Genomic DNA, 18,611 nt, shown 5'->3' with positions numbered 1-18,611 from the left:
TGACTCTGTTATAGATTCTTTCTCTCTTTTCCAAGCAATGTCCTTTTACGAAATGTTTTTCCACAAGTAGAACTAGGGGAACAAGTAGAACTTTCTAAGTGGGCCTTAGAAAGCCTGGCTAACAACAAGGCCAGTGGAGGTGATGGCATTCCAGTTGAACTATTTAAAATCTTGAAAGAAGATGCTGTTAAGGTGCTACATTCAATATGCCAGCAAGTTTGGAAAACTCAACAGTGGCCAGAGGATTGGAAAAGATCAGTCTACATCCCAATCCCAAAGAAAGGCAGTGCCAAAGAATGCTCCAACTACCGTACAATTGCACTCATTTCGCACGCTAGCAAGGTTATGCTCAAAATCCTCCAAGGTAGGCTTCAGCAGTATGTGGACCGAGAACTCCCAGAAGTACAAGCTGGATTCCGAAGAGGCAGAGGAACTCGAGACCAAATTGCTAACTTGCGCTGGATTATGGAGAAAGCCAGAGAGTTCCAGAAAAATATCTACTTCTGCTTCATTGACTATGCGAAAGCCTTTGACTGTGTGGACCACAGCAAACTATGGCAAGTTCTTAAAGAAATGGGAGTGCCTGACCACTTTATCTGTCTCCTGAGAAACCTATATGTGGGACAGGAAGCAACAGTTAGAACTGGTCATGGAACAACTGAGTGGTTCAAAATTGGGAAAGGAGTACGGCAAGGCTGTATATTGTCCCCCAGCTTGTTTAACTTATATGCAGAATACATCATGCGGAAGGCTGGACTGGAAGAAACCCAAGCCGGAATTAAGATTGCCGGAAGAAATATCAACAACCTCCGATATGCAGATGATACCACTCTGATGGCAGAAAGTGAGGAGGAATTAAAGAACCTTGTAATGAGAGTGAAAGAGGAGAGTGCAAAAAACGGTCTGAAACTCAACATCAAAAAAACTAAGATCATGGCCACTGGTCCCATCACCTCCTGGGAAATAGAAGGGGAAGATATGGAGGCCGTGTCAAATTTTATCTTCCTGGGCTCCATGATCACTGCAGATGGAGACAGCAGCCACGAAATTAAAAGGCGCCTTCTTCTTGGGAGAAAAGCGATGACAAATCTTGACAGCATCTTGAAAAGCAGAGACATCACCTTGCCAACAAAAGTCCGAATAGTCAAAGCTATGGTTTTTCCTGTCGTGATGTATGGAAGTGAGAGCTGGACCATAAAGAAAGCAGACCGCCGAAGAATTGATGCCTTTGAATTGTGGTGCTGGAGGAGGCTCTTGAGAATCCCCTGGATTTCAGTTCTAAAGGAAATCAACCCTGAATGCTCACTTGAAGGACAGATCCTGAAGCTGAGGCTCCAGTACTTTGGCCATCTCATGAGAAGAAAAGAGTCCTTGGAAAAAACCTTGATGTTAGGAAGGTGTGATGGCAAGAGGAGAAGGGGACGACCGAGGATGAGATGGCTGGACAGTGTCTGCAAAGCAACCAACATGAACCTGACACAACTCCGGGAGGCAGTAGAAGACAGGAGGGCCTGGCGTGCTGTGGTCCATGGGGTCACGAAGAGTCGGACACGACTAACGACTAAACACACACACACACAGAACTAGGGGATCAGCAGTAGGAAAAACTCACTGCAGATGAGCCAGGCCAAAATGCTCTCTGCTGCTTTAAGCTTGAGGTTCTCTTGATTTTCTGACCATGCTATTATGTGTGTCATGCAGATTGCAGCTTCTTAATTTGTTTGTGGCTCTTATACATCCTGTGTGACGAGGCTCCTGCTGTGTAGCAGAGAACCTCGTGGTTCTAGATATTCCCCAGAGTACACAGAGTGCATCATTGTTAAGTTGCTGATGAGCGCATGCAAAAGGAAGAGAAACTGTTATGGTTTTTGAAGTACGACACCTAGAATTTGAGGGGCACAGGGTCTGTGCTGGCTTTGGGATTTTAGGAGCTATCGGTGTTTAATTGCTTTTTTCCATCTTGACCCTTTCCACGCAAAGAGAATTTTGTGACCCTGCTGCATCTACTCAGAAGTTTAAAGAGAAAGTGCTTAAATTCTCATCTGCACTAGATTGGGTTTCAGATCTTGTTCACCTGTGGCAAGCAGGAGCAGCCAACTTCTGAAGGTCCAAGCACCATTTTTCCTCTCCCTTAAAGCTTGAAGGGACACCTAACGCCTTTCAAGACCATGTCTGCCCCCCCCCTTTTTTTAAAGTCATCTCCAAACATGAGTTGCAGCCCACAAAGGCTTTGGTGGGGCACAATTTTGTGTTCCAGGTGCTTTCCCCCCCTCCACGGGGTGAGGACTTTTGAGAGGTCCATGATAGTGGCCCTGTGTCTGCACTCATGGTAGCAGAAATGTCAAGAGACACACAAGCACCCAGAGATGGTTTGTCAGAATTACTGTCATTTCGATACAGTTTTACAGTGGATCCTTCACCAGTGCAATAGAAGAGAAGCATACAACTTTAGACAGGCATAAAAAAAATTATGTGAACAGGATTGGACCCACTGTGTGCAGGAGAGGAAGAGAGACATCCCCATTCAATAAAAAATGTGGCAACTGAGGCTGAAAAAGTTGTGCTCCCTCCATGCAGAAAAAGATATATCCAATATTTGCTTTACATTTATGTATTACTGTCTATATTTGGGAGGCCGACTGAAGAACTCCTGGCCTGCCTGTAATATGGGAATGGATTCCAAAGGATCTTCTTCTTCTTCTTCTTCTTCTTCTTCTTCTTCTTCTTCTTCTTCTTCTTCTTCATCATCATCATCATCATCATCATCATCATCATCATCATCATCATCATCATCATCATCATCATCATCATCATGTGCTGTCAAAGTTCTGACTTATAGTGATCCTTTTCAGAGTTTTCCATATAGAGAATGCTCAGAGGTAGTCAACTGCCGCCTTCTACGAGCGCCCTGGAATGGGTGCAGCTTGCCCAAGGCCACCCAGGCTGGCTCTATTCGCAGGAGGCACAGTGGGGGAATCAAACTCCCAACCTCTGGCTCCGCAGCCAAATAACTCACTCACTGAACTATCCAGCAAGCTCTAAAGTGTCTCAGTTTGGCAGGAAAAAGACAAATTGACAGATGCTATTCATAGAAGAGCTGGATCTCATCAGGCAGTCAGCTTGGCAGCAAAATAGATGTGTTTTGCTCTCGACTGAAATCAGCATTGTTCAGCATGGTATTAAATTAGACTGGAATTAGGTATTTTTTTTTAAAAAAAAACATTTTTTAGCGTTGTATTTATTTCAAAGAATACTAGGAGGGATGATTAATAGAACTAGTTTACCCAGTGGCTACATCCGACCCCTATATTTTTTTCTGCCTTGGGTGATTTTTTTTTCCAAATGAAAAGTCTGAGAAACAGGAAAGCCCGGCCACTTTGGGACTTAAAAAGAATTAGTGAGAATGTTTTGCAGGCAGCTTTTCCTCTGGCATCCTGTTTGAACACATGGAACTTGAAGGACGTCTATTTATATAATATTCAACTTGGGCTGTGTGTTTGTATTCTTGTGGTCACTTTTAACACCTAATGGATTGGCTGAAACTCAAAATTCTACTCTGGGGAATTCTAGGAGAATCTGGGAGTTGCAGTCCAAAAAAACCCCTACAAAAATACACACCTCTACTCCTTTCATTTAAGTCTAGTGAACCTCATGACGATTGGACACTCCAACAGATGCAGTGAAATAATTTTGCACGAACCTCTTTAAGTATTCTAACGTGTAGTTTCAGCAATGGCTTGTTAGTTCCCAGGCTATTTGGAGGCTTTGGAATATGTCTTGATTCGGTCCAGAGCCATCTGTGCTTCCATCCAGTTCAGTCTTTGTCCCACATCTCAGTTGATTTGTAAATTCGGATCACTCGCCCCTCCCTTGACTTGCACTGGTAACCCAGAATGCTACCATAATTTTCCATTTGTAACACGCCCCCGTTTATAAGATGTCCCCCCCACTTTTCTAACCCCAAAATTAAGAAAACTTAGCTTTGAGGATTCAGCCTCTGGGCTCAGAATGCCCCGACATTAGGAGTCCCTGTTGAATCTGAGCATTGCCTACAGGCTCCACCTCCAACGAGGTATGTTCTAATTGGTTTCTTCAGCATCAGCTGATGTCAGCTCCATAAGACTCGTGACTGAAGGAAGCCTGTTTACAGAGGTAAGGTACAGGCCATTGTGTTCTCTTCTCAGCTTACTTCCGTGTATAAGATGCACCTCAATTTTTAGTGTAATGATTTTAGGGAAAAGTAGTGTCTTATGCACGGAAAAATATGGTATATCTGTTTCTGTTTTGCACTAATGTGCATCAGATTTGAGTTAAGGGAGAGGAGTTTGTCCAGTTTCTTTTATCAGACATGTCCCTCTCTGTTTTGCATTTGGTATGGGGTATAAACTTATCCATCCTCAACACATGCCTTTTACAAAACCCTGTGCTTCAGCCTACCATTTCTCATTCTGTAACTATGGCTGATAGAGGTCACAATTTGTGGAAGTTGGCTTGAACAAAGAAGAAGAGGAGGAGGAAGAATGATTTTTTTTAGTTTACCAAGATGTTAAATGCTAATGAGTTCTGCAGCAATGTCAATGCAAGGGAGGTGGAGGGAACAAAATAAGAATCAATTCTCTTCAGCGAACATTGCCTTTGGCTTTACTCTCCTTTGGCCACTCTGCCCCAGTGGGCACCAGCTGCCAAAGTGTACATCGTTGGCAAAGATGCACTCCAGGCAATGGTGGGTTGGACCTTAGGATGCAATGTGATTATGTTGAGCTATTTTTGTAGCCTCCATGACAGGTCAGAAAATGATTTGAGCCATCTTTTTTTTCTATTTGACTCGGCAGTACTTGAGGTTTACAGCTTTCCCATAAAGTAGAAAGACTTACAGTTCTCTTCCCAACACAACACTCTTTTTTTTTTTTTTTGCAGCTATAAAAGGCTTAGATAATACCATAGGCTCTTTGAGGTGCAATCACATTTCTTAACTACTCCTCACACCCTTGCATAAGAATCAATACCTGTTCCAATAATATATATTTGCTCATGTTGACCCATGGGTGTCTGGCTTGCCCCTTTTGTACTGTTCTATCTTTTTTCTTGTAAATATTTTGGAAGGGTGCCATTTGTTTCTGTCCTTAGAAAACATTTTACTACAAGGGGAGAGGGAACACCTCCGTTATAGATTTCAGTGGAAGAAGAAGCTCTATACTTTCACTGTCTGTAGAGGTTTAATGGATTCCCAGACAAACTTTGAACAATTATGATTGGGTTTTGTTTTGGCAGTTTCCCTGCATTTAAAACAGGACCAGCACTTGGCTAAGGGCTTGCAAATGTTCCTTTTGAGGTTTGTTCAACTCATTAAAGATCACTTTCCTGGCACCTGGTTGGATCTGAAGCCGTGGTTCACAAAATGAGCATATTGTCCTTGAGTTAAAGTGGTGACCATTAATAACCAGCCATTGCCAGTAAGAACATAGGACCTCTGAATCTCAATAAATATTTTAGTCCCTGTTGTTTTTGGGGTGAGTCCAATTCCAAGACACTTCAGGCATGTCTAGAGTGACAATAAAACCCACCTGGATAATCTCAGATTCTCCTAGAACTGTGGCTCCCAATCTTGGGTCCCCAGATGTTCTTGAACTAAAACTCCCAGAAGCCTTCACCACCAGTTGTGCTGGCCAGGATTTCTGCAAGATGTAGTCCAAGAACATCTGGTGACCCAAGGTTGGAAACCACTGATGTAAGAGTGACATACAGTATCCTACACAAGAGTCGGTATTCTGCCCAGAAAGGTAGTCCAATATTTGAAGGGCACTTCAGTCAATGTCCAAGTGATATAAGGATGGAGACCAGAGGCCTTCAATCAGGCAGAAGGCTGGGTGGGGGGGAGACACTGCTGACAGTTTTGTTCTGTTTTTTCCCTCCTCTCTCACATGGGTGAAATGTACTGCATATGGTTTGGAATTAGGTTTTGTTTAGGACTTCACCACCTGTGGGCCCCTGGCAGTTGGAAGCCAGGAAGTAGCTTCTTCCAAGCTCTGCCCCGAAGTGTAGGAACCGTTTAAATCCAGCCTAGTCTTTGCATGGAAAATGGGATAAGCATGGCTGTTGAACATGTGATTTTTACTCTCTTCGAGAGGTGATTTGAATATGGCCTCGTTGCATTGCTGGGTGTCCAGACTTGCTCGGCCTGTTCTAGGAAGAGATATCTTTCATTTTGCAGAGTGTTCAGTTTGATCCTTTGAAGTTATGATATGAGGCTGCTGTGAATCTAAAGGACATTTAATCACTTGACATGCTCCCTCTTCCTTCTGATCTTTATCAATGAAATTCCGTGAAGCTTTCAACCCCAAAGAGACTTCCACAGATCACAGTGCCAACTGAAGTGTTCAGCTCCTCAGAAAGTCAATGGAACAACATTGTAACCCATAAACAACATCACTCTTTACTTCTGCTGACATGCATTACAGGCTGTGAGATTAATTGCCCGTTTAATATGTATTCTGGGTGAAGTGACTTATGTTACTTCTGAATCCTGCCTCATCCTCCAGAGAAGATTGCTTGTATCTGGCCTGTTTCAAGAAATGCAGACTTTCCAGAAACTTTGAAACCAAGAGAGAGAGAAAAAAAGAAAAAGATGCTCCATTTCACATATTTATTTCCCATGTATTTAACAGGAATTACATGGAAATATGTGCAATCCATAATCTTGTTAGCAGTTCTAAACTTACTTAACAGCTGTTGAGGGTGTTAAAAACACTATGAATAGCTTAGTATGTAAAATGGCATGCTTTAAGAAGTACCTTGATTGGGTTGGTGAAGGTGGATCTTCCATGGGTACAGGTCTCAGCATGTCCATAATCGTTGTGGTCAGTTCAACAGCAGGCGGCCAGATTTCCTGGTGCCTCTGTACCTAGCTAGGCTGATCCCAAGATGCAGCAGATAAGCACACTGTCTCCAGGGTGGTGCTCCCAGCTTTGCCAGTGTCATAGAACCTACCCAAGCATGTCCTTCTGCTGGCATGGCTCTTCAGAGCCCTAGGTCACCTCCATGCCATGATGAGGCCGCGGAATGGGATTCACTGTGCTTGTTTTAAATAAATGCAAAAGTACCTTAGATTTGTTAAAATTTGTTAGATTTGCGAGTTTATCCAGTCACCTCAGCAGAAAACCAGGTCATTGACCCTCCTTACCTGCTGGAGCAGCATGTCATTCCGCTTGCAGCACCTTCCAAACCACAGGAGCAGAGGAAGGCTTAAGTGGACCCACAAAAAAAACTCAGTCTTTTCTTCTTGCCTTTCCTAGTGAGTCCCACACAGGAAAGATGCCAATTTGTACAGGAATTATAATAATCCTTGCAGTCTGGCGTTACTAGATAAAATGGCCGTGAAACCTCTGAGAAATTCCGTGAAATTTTTCAAGAGGAAAAAAAAAACCTTATGTGCAGAGAGGTCTTGGAAGAAGAAGAAAAATTACTGTGGGAAGAAATTTTTTCTCTCCCTTTCTTGGCTTCTCTGCAAAATCAAGAGAATGCAAGATTCTCACCCCTGCTTTCCCATTAGATGGATGCCCTTTGTGATCTTACCAGAGCTGGATTTGAGTTAAGCATGTCTACATAATGTATTGTAGCTGCCTCTGCAGGGTATATGTAGGAACAGTTTCCTTAGTCAGTTTCCTAATACTGTAGATTAGCTTGCAACTTTCACAGTTATAAGAAACTGGACAGAGGAATCCAAAAAAAGGAACTTTCTTCATCCCTGGTTTTTAGGAACAGTAGGCCACGCAAAAAAATTTATTTTTTCAAATGTTCCTTGTGCACCCCTGCCATATCGTTACCATTACTGAAACATAATCGCCTGCAAATGTTGAGGTCTGTAGGCCATGTTTTGACCCCCACTCACCTCAAAAATAGTTTTCTGTTCAAAACAGACATTGACAACATGGTAGCAAGTTGTAAACTTTTTGCTTTCTCTTTTATACGTTTGTACCCAAGATAGCAATGAGTGAAAATATGGGGAAAGAACCACCTCAGGAAGTAGTTCCTCCAATTTCATCCACACCGAACCGCACAGTATTTAGAAAGGATGATAGAGATGTGTCTGAAGCGTGGCTCATAGTTAATATACTGCAAGATTTGACCCTCAAAAAAAGGATCTCAACTGCCCACCAATGTGGATGTGCTTCACTACTTTGTTTTTCTCCATCGTGGGCCCATGTAGAAAGATAAAAGGGATGATGTTATAAAATTTGTTATCCTGAAGGCAGAACAGTTTTGGGAGCAATCTGGCATTCTTGTGACACCTATCAGAGCAGGACATTCCAAAGCAAAACTCAACAAATTAATTGTGCGATACGAAGACCGTTGGAAACATAAAACAAGGAAGAACTTCCCAGCTGAGAGTGAAAGCTTTCTCAAATCTCTTCTACTCTTTGACATAGCACATGACAATGCCATTGCTGTTATAGAACATGACAGATGTAGGACTATAGAAATGATTCTGGAAGATGTGCAATTCTTAGAAGATCAAAGATCATGTCAAAAAATGGAGTTAGGTAGTCTTGATAAGACATTTTGCAAGAGTTATGAGGACATTATCTCATAATGAAAAAGAAATTGAACGTGCTGAGAGGGAGAAGCATCGCCAAAAAGAAGCTTCAACCAAGATAAACACAAGTAGTACTCTAGAACTTGATAAATTTGGTTTAGTTGGTTATCTTGATTCAAGTGATTCGGGTGGCTTGGATGCTCAACCTGATTCAATTGAAGGTCCAGAGTTTCTATTTCCTTCCTGCAATAGGTACAAATACAACACTTCATAGAAAAAGCCCATCAATTGCTTTAACACCACCCAGAAATCCATTTACAAACAAAAGGACATCAACCATGGGAGACAGGCTTAATCTATCAGCTCGTTAACAAAAAGCATTCATGGGAGCAATTCTTACAGAAGGCGGAATTCCATTGGACAAAGGAACTCTTTCAATTAAAAGCACATGGACATCAGGTAAAGAAGTTAGGAAATCATCAGCACAAGTAGTTAAGGCTACATTCACAGCACCAAAGCACTCAACACTACATTGGGATGGTAAACTTGTTCCAGACTTCAAAAAAGAAAACAAAGAAAGACTAGGGATTCTGGTATGCCAGAAGTCTGGTATGCCAGACTTTGAAGAAGGCAAAGTTCTTGGTATCCCAGCAATTACAAACATAACAGGAGAAGAACAAGCAAGAACTATGTTTGTCCTTGCAAACAAGTGGGAGATTTCAGATAATGTGAGATCCCTTCTTTTTGACACTACAGCTTCAAACTCAGGATGGAAAATTGGAGCTTGTGTTTGGCTGGAAAACCACTTTGACAAGAAGTTGTTTATGCTGGCATCACATATTTGAAAGATTCCTGAGTTCAGTTCACAAATAATTGTTTGGTGCAACATCAGGTCCTGAAAACACCAATTTCATTCAATTCAGGGACTCTATTTGGTCAACTATTAACACAGAAGCTGATCTTAAGACCCTAGAAATCAAAGACAGGTCATTGAAACTCACTAAGGAAAATTCTATACAATCACTGAAAAGAATACTTTCTACTCCAAATAGAAAGAACTTGCTACCTCACGCTGACTATTGGGTGTGCTGAATTGATGTTAATACTTCTTGGTGAGACACCTGAAAGACAAATACACTGGCTGAAACTAGGAGCAGCGCATCAGGCTTGATGGATGCCATCCATTTTGTATCCTGCAAAGATGTTGGCTTTCAGTGCTCAAGCAGGATATGACAAAGCCATGGTCAATAACCTGGAAGCACTATGCAAATTTAATGCACTATTCTACGTTGAAAACTGGCTCTCTTCATCCATTGGGGCCAATGCCGTGTATAATGATCTCAAGCTATGGCATGACTTGAACAAGTATTGTAAGCATGATCCACAAGTTGCAAATGCAGCCATAAAAGCCATGGAAAGGCACTTCTGGTATTTAACCAAAGAATGTGCTGTGTTCTCTCTATTTTCAAAAAGACTTTCCTCTTCAGAATGGCAGCAGATTGCTCAAACATTGCTCCGAATTCCTGGACCAAAAGCGTTTTAAAGGGGCCGTCCAACTTTTCCTATTCTGAGCCACGGTACAAAACTATCATCCCTTATTGGGCCTAAGTCCTGGTTCTTGCCAATAAAATATGTCAATAAAAATTTTTTTGAGACACGTGATTTGGAAAACAATTTGGAGCATTTAGATTGCTGGTCGATATTTCTTTAAGACGTGATGGGGAATGGTGTAAATGTGATTTGGAGAATTGGGAATAGCAATTGGTTAACAGTTAAATTATATAACAGTGTAAGATGACAGTTTACTATGTTAAGCTTTGTATTTATTATTTGTAATATGATGGGTTGTCTTTTCTTTAGAAATGAAAAATTAAAAAAATTAAAATTAAAAAAAAAATCCTGGTTCTTCTTTCACAGCATGGAATTGGCTAGGAAAACCTGTTAGTGAATGGCATAATTATCTCAATTACCAAGAAGCTGAGACATAAGTGCAGCATGTCAAAGTGGTGAATGATCTGGCGTAACGGGCTGTGAAACTAATCCAAGACTTCTCAACTAGTGTTACCAACGATGAAACACAAAAACAGTTTTTATTGCATGTGGTCGAATATCACCGCAAACGAATTCCCAACTTTCAAAAAAAGACATTTAAGAAATTAACATTCTCCTTCACAAAACCTTAAATCCAGTAAAGTGATTTGATATGATTGTGAGTATACTATTACCAAACTTGTTAGTTACTACATAAGTAGTTTGTCTTCTCTATATAATAAACTGTCTTATATTACAAATATTTTTGGCATGCTCTTTAGTGTAGGAAAATGATGATTTATGAACTAAATCAGTTAATCGTGTTGGGCGGGATCAAAACATTACCAAATGACCTGAAATTTGGTGTACATTCATATTTTGTCAGTAGAAAAAACATAGGAGGGGGGCACCATATAAGTTTTTAAAATATTTTTTTCCCATACCTACATGCAATAGCCTAAGGAACAGCACATGTTGTGGAGACATGAGAAAAGGTATTTGCAATGGTGGCACTTAGCTGTAGGATGCCGTTCCCTTAGAGGTCAGGGTGGCACCGATGTTGGCCTCATTTTGGTGCCAAGTTAAAGCTTCGCTCTTCATCAAATCCTTGATCGTTCTTGACTGAGGGTTGGATTTCTGTTTTAGTACACTCTGTGTATATTGTTTGGAGTGCTTTTAGGTTGTTTAATCTTGTTTTATTGCCTGTAGCTTGCTCTGAGATCTTTGGATAGAAGGCGGGATATAAATATTTTATATAAGTTGTGGAGTTGAATGCCGAGTGTAGTGTCTGCAAAAAGATGATCATCTCAGACTTGCTGGTGTTTCGATACTACATATGCTTATTATTTATTGTCTTTGTGCTACATGGTTTTAATGTAGTACATGGCTAAATTGTATGTTGAAATGTATGGTACTTATATGTGGGATAAGCTTATTTCAGACACTAGTGGTGACTTTGGCTACGTCGCCCTTCCCTCCTGCTTCCTACAGACACACCAAGGATCCCCTCCTCTCACCACAAAAAGCAGTGGGACAGCATTATTTTACGCTAAGACAAGACGTTTGCCATTGAAACAAGGTGTGTGCGCACTTTTTTATATATGTAGATGAATGCTTTTAGGAGGTCTATGACAGCATAAATCTTCTTATTAACAAGATGTGCCCAGAATATGTGCCTTGTTTTAAAGGGAAATATTGTTTTCAAGACAAAGAAGGGCCACCCCACTTGCTTCGTGCAACAGAAGGGACAGAGGATGCTTTGGGGGAATTCCGAAGGTGCCAATGAGTGGGAGGTACATGCAGTCCCAGATCACATGAATAGACAGGTATAGGCTTTTCATTTGAACTTGGCTACCTGGCAAGCTTAGAATTGAAAGCAGCACAAAATTTTGCAATTGTGTTTGGAAGTCACTCTTACTTGTGTCTTGGCTGTTAATGGTACACATCCAGGTTGTAAGATTTCCTTCCAAAGTGAGCTAGAGTAGAACTTGGACATTGGTTGATGGTAGAATTGTTAATCCTTCTGCTAATTTCAAGAATTTTTTTAAACAACTTATCACCCCACATGTCCCTTTTACTCCATTTTACAATAGCTTCTTTGTCTGTTTTTCCAAAGGAGATAGAGTGGTGCCCCGATTTACAACCATAATCCGTTCCAGAAGATGGATGTAAGTTGAAATGGTTGTAAGTTGAAGCACCATTTCCCATTGAAATGCATGGGAATGCGATTTTTTTAAAAAATACGAAACACTGCAAGCTTACCTTACCAATCCAAAGCCTCCTCTGATCACACTCACTCCCCAGCGGGCTCGTATGGCGGCGGCAGTGGCCAAGCACTGGGAGGCTGAACCTGGCCAGGATGCTTCGGCTGCTCACCCTGGCCTCACCCTCCGCCATGGCCAGCCCTGCTGTAGAAGCCCATGGTGAGGTGAGCAGCCGGATCATCCTGGCCAGGCTCAGCTTCCCCGCATTGGGCCGCCGCTGCATCCCTTTCCCTAATCGTTGGGGCAAAAGAGCTACAAAGCAGCAGAGCCTCTTCAGCACCTTCGAATTTCCCGCCTTTTCCCCCTGCCTTTCCTGGTCGCAAATCGAAGCTCCAGTCACAAGTCAAAGCAAAATTTTGCAGCCGGAGCTGGTTGTATGTCGAAGTAGGGATGTATGTAAGTTGAGGCGTCACTGTATTAGCTCATCTTGGGTTACCCAGTCAGTGACATTTTTACAAATCTATGCTATCCGTACAGGATTCTAGCAAAGTAGTACAGAAGCAGTATCCTTTCACTCATAAATTTGATTCAGAAACAAGTAAAATTACTTCCCAATTATTCAAATGGAAAAAATGTGATGGGTGAGTATGTGCGAGCTGAATTCTTGAAATATTCAGATTCCTATCAAATACATCTTTGTATAAATAGCTCATGTTATTGTAAACAGAATCAGATGGAAAGTAGATCAAAGAGGAAGATGCAGTATCACTCTTACGAAGAGATACCAATATCTATCCAGTTCTTTAAGTAAGTTGAGCCAAGAAGCTTTCCCAAGAGGAAAATAATACATAGAGAAAATGAGTTGTAAATACACTTCAGATCTCCTAGATGAAATGGGCTCATTTACTTCTTAATAAATTGAAATGTCTCAAATATGCTGAGCTAGCAGTGTTTGACTAATGAGAAAGTAGAAGAATTGGCCTTTTGGTTAGGTACAGTTTATTTCATAAACTTGCGCATCTTATTAACATTGTACTGTATTTTGTTTCTGAAACTATTTACTTCATGGATATCTGCTCAGTAAAAGGAAAATTAAAAAATGAGTATGTTTCCACACCATGCTGACAGTGAAACCCACACATGCACATCCATGCCTACTTGATGTTAAGGACCAGCAAAAGAACCCAACGTTCTAGGGCAGTGGTCCCCAACCTTGGGCCTCCAGATGTTCTTGGACTTCAACTCCCAGGAATCCTGGTCAGCAGAGGTTGTGGTGAAGGCTTCTGGGAGTTGTAGTCCAAGAACATCTGGAGGCCCAAGGTTGGGGACCACTGTTCTAGGGCACCCGCCAGGATCCCACAGCTTGGGAAGACTCAAGACTTGGCTTTGAGTACCACACAGCCCAAACTTTCGGTGCCAAGCCCCCTCTACCTGTAACATAGTCTGAGGTGTTTCAAGCAACTAAAAGGGCAGTAAGAAGAGCCATTTTTGCCGATGTTGCATTATTTAGCCGCAGAATTTATTTTGGCAGTCTGTTATAGGCTGCTTTTAGCATGTCATCCTTAGAAGACATAAAATATTTATAAACAGAGAAATAAAGATATAAATAAGAACAGAACTATAGGCTGTAAGCAGAAAGCAGCATAAAAGTCATTTTAGAAACCTAAGTCTGTTAAAAAGAGAGAATAAATTAAAACGACACACCTGAAAAATGGATATGAAACCTCTATAGATCTCTGGGAAAGAGCAGAGGCCAACAGACCTAAATGGAATAAAAATACACTGATGGAAATGGTTTTTAAAAGCTCATTGCAAAATTGGAACTGTGCAAGGTATTCACGCTTGGGACCAGCATTATAAGTGCCTTGTTCAACCAGATTTTATAGCCTATAAATGGCAAATCTCTGAGGCAAATCTTAATAGCCAGTTAAGTTCATACTGTTGTAGATGGCTGTAGTAGTAGTAGTGGTAGTGGTAGTGGTGGTGGTGGTGGTAGTGGTAGTAGTAGTAGTAGTAATGCATCATCAAGTTGAGTGTGACTTAGAGTGACCTTTTCCTGGTTTTTTAAGGTACAGAGTACTCAGAGTTGGCTTACTGTTATTTCAAAGTAACCAGTCCCGAACAATGCTTGGAGTGCCATTTTGCAGAAATTTTGCAGACCAACAGCATCCGGGAGGCCTAGTGAGGCATGCGGAGAAAGGGATCAAGATATTCTGCCAAGGAGCCCCTCACAAAATGAGAAGAGTTGCCAGACTCTATGTCCTACAGCCCCCGTTGCACAGGGAAAGCTCTAGTGTGAGATTTTTGTCTCCCATGCAGCAAAGAAGCACAGAATGAGCAGTGTGGAATAGCAAGAGGCCAGACATTGATGTGTGCTTTCCTGAAAACACTTACAACAAATTTCCATGCAGCACTGTCTCACAATCAATTTATTTGATCTGGTTGTTAGTCTACCAAGATGCTCTCTTTTCTTTTTCTTTTTCTTTTCTTTTTCTTTTTTGCTGCTTACATTCCAACTTTTCTTACATAAAGATTTCTTTGAAGAGTTGTTATGTGGGTGCCATTTGATTAAACTACAACTCAGTAAATGATAGCTTGCATTCTCTAACTTTCTTAATTGCACTGCCTCTGATAACAAGTTACGCTACGGCAGCTGTCTCTCTTTGATAGAATTTAGTGCAATTTACATATCATTTAGTAAACAGAAAATCAAGGAAAATTAAACATGAAACTCCTGTGATAGCGCAAGTTCCTGAAATGGCAAAAGCAGTGGAGAACACACACCTAAAGGTCTGGCATATTAGACGAAACCGGCTTTTGCGGGTGAAGCTCCTACTTTTAAGGTCATCTCTAAGGTACCACAGGCTAATACGATTGCTCTTTTGGAAACTATCCTGACATTATTCCTTCTGCACCTTTGTTGAAGGCAGCCTCTCTTTTCCTAAGATCAAACAGCAAACAAAAACCTTAGCAATAATAATTGTGTGCGGTCATATCAATTCTGACTTATAGTGACCCTTTCCAGGGTTTTCCAGGAGAATACACTTCCCTGTTCAGCAGTGCTGGGGTTAGGGGCACCAGACCTCTGTGTAGTTCAACATTTGTATATAGCACTTACCCCGCCCCCATGTAACTACAAAGAATAAATGGTTGATTAATAAACACAGACAGATAGACAGACCTCACCTGGCCTGCATCGGCCCCCTGGTGTATCCCGGTACCATCCCCAGCCGCATCATGGAGCAACCATGCCAGGACAGGGGATCAGCTGGGCTGGGCTACCACCATATGACTGGGAGCTGCCACATTGTCAACCACAGTGGCTTTAGTAAATCTGAGACCCATTTTTCTCAGGCCACTTCCTGGGAATGAATGACAGCACAGTATTTATTGGAAAAAATATCCATGTATTGCCAAAAACAATATCCATGTATTGCTGAGCTCTCCAGCCAGCTAACAAAACCTTGGCACATTCAAAGTAGCCTTCTTACACAGGAGAAGTACAACTAGGAAATACTCTTCCACTTTCCATCTCCTGCTTGAGTTCATACAGAACAATCTCAGGCCAATAAAATGCCTGGTGTATTGTGCCTATGCATTTTTTCCTCTCCTTTCGTCCTTTATTCTCTCAGAAACTTTGATACAATAGGCCTGGGTTTTTGCTGAGCCAAAGGTTCCTCTTATATCCAAACCAGAAAACAGCAGACCAGGGTTGCAAACTGTGGCTCTGTCCTTGTTTGCACTCCTCATCTGCACAGTGGTGCCCCGCTTAACGATTACCCCGCTCCACGACAAATCTGCTTAACGATTAGTTTTTTGCGATCGCTTTTGCGATAGCAAAACGATGTTTAGATAGGAAAAAACTGCTTTACGATGATCGGTTCCCTGCTTCGAGAACCGATTTTTTGCTTTATGATGATCAAAACAGCTGATCGTCGGGGTTCCAAAATGGCCGCCCACTGTGCAAAATGGTTCCCCGCTGTGTTAGGGACGGATTCTTCGCTCTACAGGGAGCAGAAAATGGCCACCCTATCGAGGATCTTCGCTGGACAAGAAGGTATTTCGCCCATTGGAACGCATTGAACGGTTTTCAATGCATTTTAATTGGCTTTTTTATTTCACTTGACGATGATTTCGCTCTACAGCGATTTTGCTGGAACGGATTAACATCGTCAAGCAAGGCACCACTGTATTAAGAGTTTAAAGAGGACGAAGAGAAAGGAGTGCTTGGACAGGAAATGCTCACTATCAGTTTGATAGAGCACAATGTATCGAACTGAAATTGGTCTGGTTGTTCTCAGGCTCACTTCTGTCTTTCCAAACACCACCTGGGTGGTGCAAGGAGAGCAACGTAGCTATTTTGTTGTTGTTGTTGTTGTTGTTGTTGTTGTTGTTGTTGTTGTTGTTGTTGTTGTTGTTGTTGTTGTTGTTGTTGTTGTTGTTGTTCTTCCAGTTAGAAGCAGGGATACTCACATTATTAGTAGCATTTTAGGTGGACAGGTATATATAATGCTGCTGCTGATGGAATTGACAGCCTGATGCTCTGCATGCTTCTTTCTTGCTTGGATTGCTGCTTGGCAGGCAGTTGACAAGGTCAGAGGGAGAAAGAGGAATGTTTCCACTGACCTTTATCAGTAATAAGCATCCTAGCACTCCTTCAACCTTCCGGCAGGGCTTCCACGCCATAGCATTCACACCTGCTGGTGTTGCTTTTCTCATCCTTGGCTGCCATTTAGCTACTGTGGGTAAGCAGAGGCTTGCTCCTGTGCCGTTAAAGTAATGTTCCGGAGAGGCTACAGCTTCACTTCATTAACCTTTGAACAGCAAAACAAAACAACCCAAACCTCCAAAGTCTTGTTGCTGTAATATTTTAGACTGCAACTGTAAAGGTGGAGGACCCAAGTGGAAGGCCTTTGTTGGCGTCCCAGTCATCCCAAGCCGGTTTTGGAAAAGTTGGTTTTTTGGCTTAGAACTCCCTGTCGTCATAAAAGCAACTAATGAAGATAAAATGCTACAGTTACATTGCCAGAAGATTGAAGTTATCCGTTGTTGAGTTACAATCACAGAGTATTGTAGTTATCCTTTAGTTGTTAAGGAAAGGAATTATAATTAGCTGGTTACTTTTAACTAGTTACTTGCAATACTGTGTTTGCCAGTGTAGGGTGTGTGCGCATGTGCATGTGAACATGCTTTCTCCTGAATCTTATTCAAGAAAAAGGCTGAGCATTGGCGTTCAGGGCTTGGAGAAGTGCAGAGCCTGACTCCTCGCTGTGATACGCTCAGGAGCCTAATTAATTTCTAAAGGGGAACAGAGAGAAACGAAGAAAGAAAGCTAAGAAAGAAAGCTATCATTCCATATCAGTCCATATGCAATTTGTGATGTTGGTTGTCTAACTTAAGAATTTTTACAGTTATTGCCACTCCATTCTCCAACACAGTGTCAGTAAGAATAAGTTCACCATGTTTTCTTGAGCCTGTCTTGTAGTATAGTTTCTTCCTTCTCCTTCAGTGGGAAAGCTGAGTTCTTGGCTATTGACCTAGTGAATTAGCTGCAGAGTAAATTGAAGTTCCAAATAATGCAATCCACAATAGACCTTGTGCGCGTTGTTTCCTTGCAAATAAGTGGTGGCAATTGGCTCTCTATCAGGAGCTGCTTTTCTGACATTTCGACACAGCCTACTTACTAACAATTCCGCTTTGGAAAGGCTTCATAAAGCAGCACTAAAGGGAGCAGAGTGCGTGCCAACGGAACAGTGTTCAGATGAGAAAACAAACTCTTAGTGAAGTATTTGAAGAGTTTGGGGGAATTGCCTTTCGGAGCTGAGAATCTTCAAGCTGTAAGTGTTAATAGCCCTTATCATCCTTGTTCTAGCATACTAACTTAATAAATTTAATTGAGTCTATTGATCCTGATAGGTCTGCTCTTTTGCTTTTCTGTTTCTAAAACAACTACTGTTACCATTAAATGTACAATACACCAGTCTTCGCCCCCCCCCCCGGACTAGGACTCTCCAAATGTGTTGGGTGGCAACTTGTATCTACTTTTTCCTTGTTCTCCCAAAGAATAAAAACCATTTGTTTGTTTGTTTGTTTGTTTGTTTGTTTGATTGATTGATTGATTGATTGATTGATTGATTGATTGATTGATTGATTGATTGATATACCAACCATCTGGCAGCCATGGGCAGTTTGTGCACCTTACAACGTGGCATTCAAGGTGCAAAACCTCCAGGTCAGTCATGTGATTGCAGGTAGTGTGGTTCCCTCCACGTTCACACACTCTGCATTATGACTTAGTTGCAGCTGTGTGAAGGGGGCAGGAGTCTATGGAGAGGGAAGGGAGA

The 18,611-nt window shown here is 41.7% G+C and overlaps 1 protein-coding gene across 5 annotated transcripts in view; it reads left to right on the top strand.

The window, feature by feature from the left end:
- The window catches only part of B3GALT1 (beta-1,3-galactosyltransferase 1), a 440,553-nt gene that overhangs the window by 58,502 nt on the left and 363,440 nt on the right, over positions 1–18,611 (top strand). The window contains exon 1 of one of the 5 annotated variants that reach the window (XR_013545772.1): positions 1,598–11,642. The exons of the other annotated variants lie outside the window; for them this stretch is intronic. The gene's annotated coding sequence lies outside the window, so the exon portion shown is untranslated. Of the gene's footprint in view, positions 1–1,597; positions 11,643–18,611 lie in introns of those variants that run through there. 5 annotated transcript variants of the gene reach the window in all.

Source organism: Pogona vitticeps, chromosome 1, assembly GCF_051106095.1.
Source record: "Pogona vitticeps strain Pit_001003342236 chromosome 1, PviZW2.1, whole genome shotgun sequence".
NCBI lineage: Eukaryota > Metazoa > Chordata > Lepidosauria > Squamata > Agamidae > Pogona > Pogona vitticeps.
Note: the sequence above shows the minus strand (reverse complement) of the source record. Positions and strands in the feature narration are given on the sequence as shown.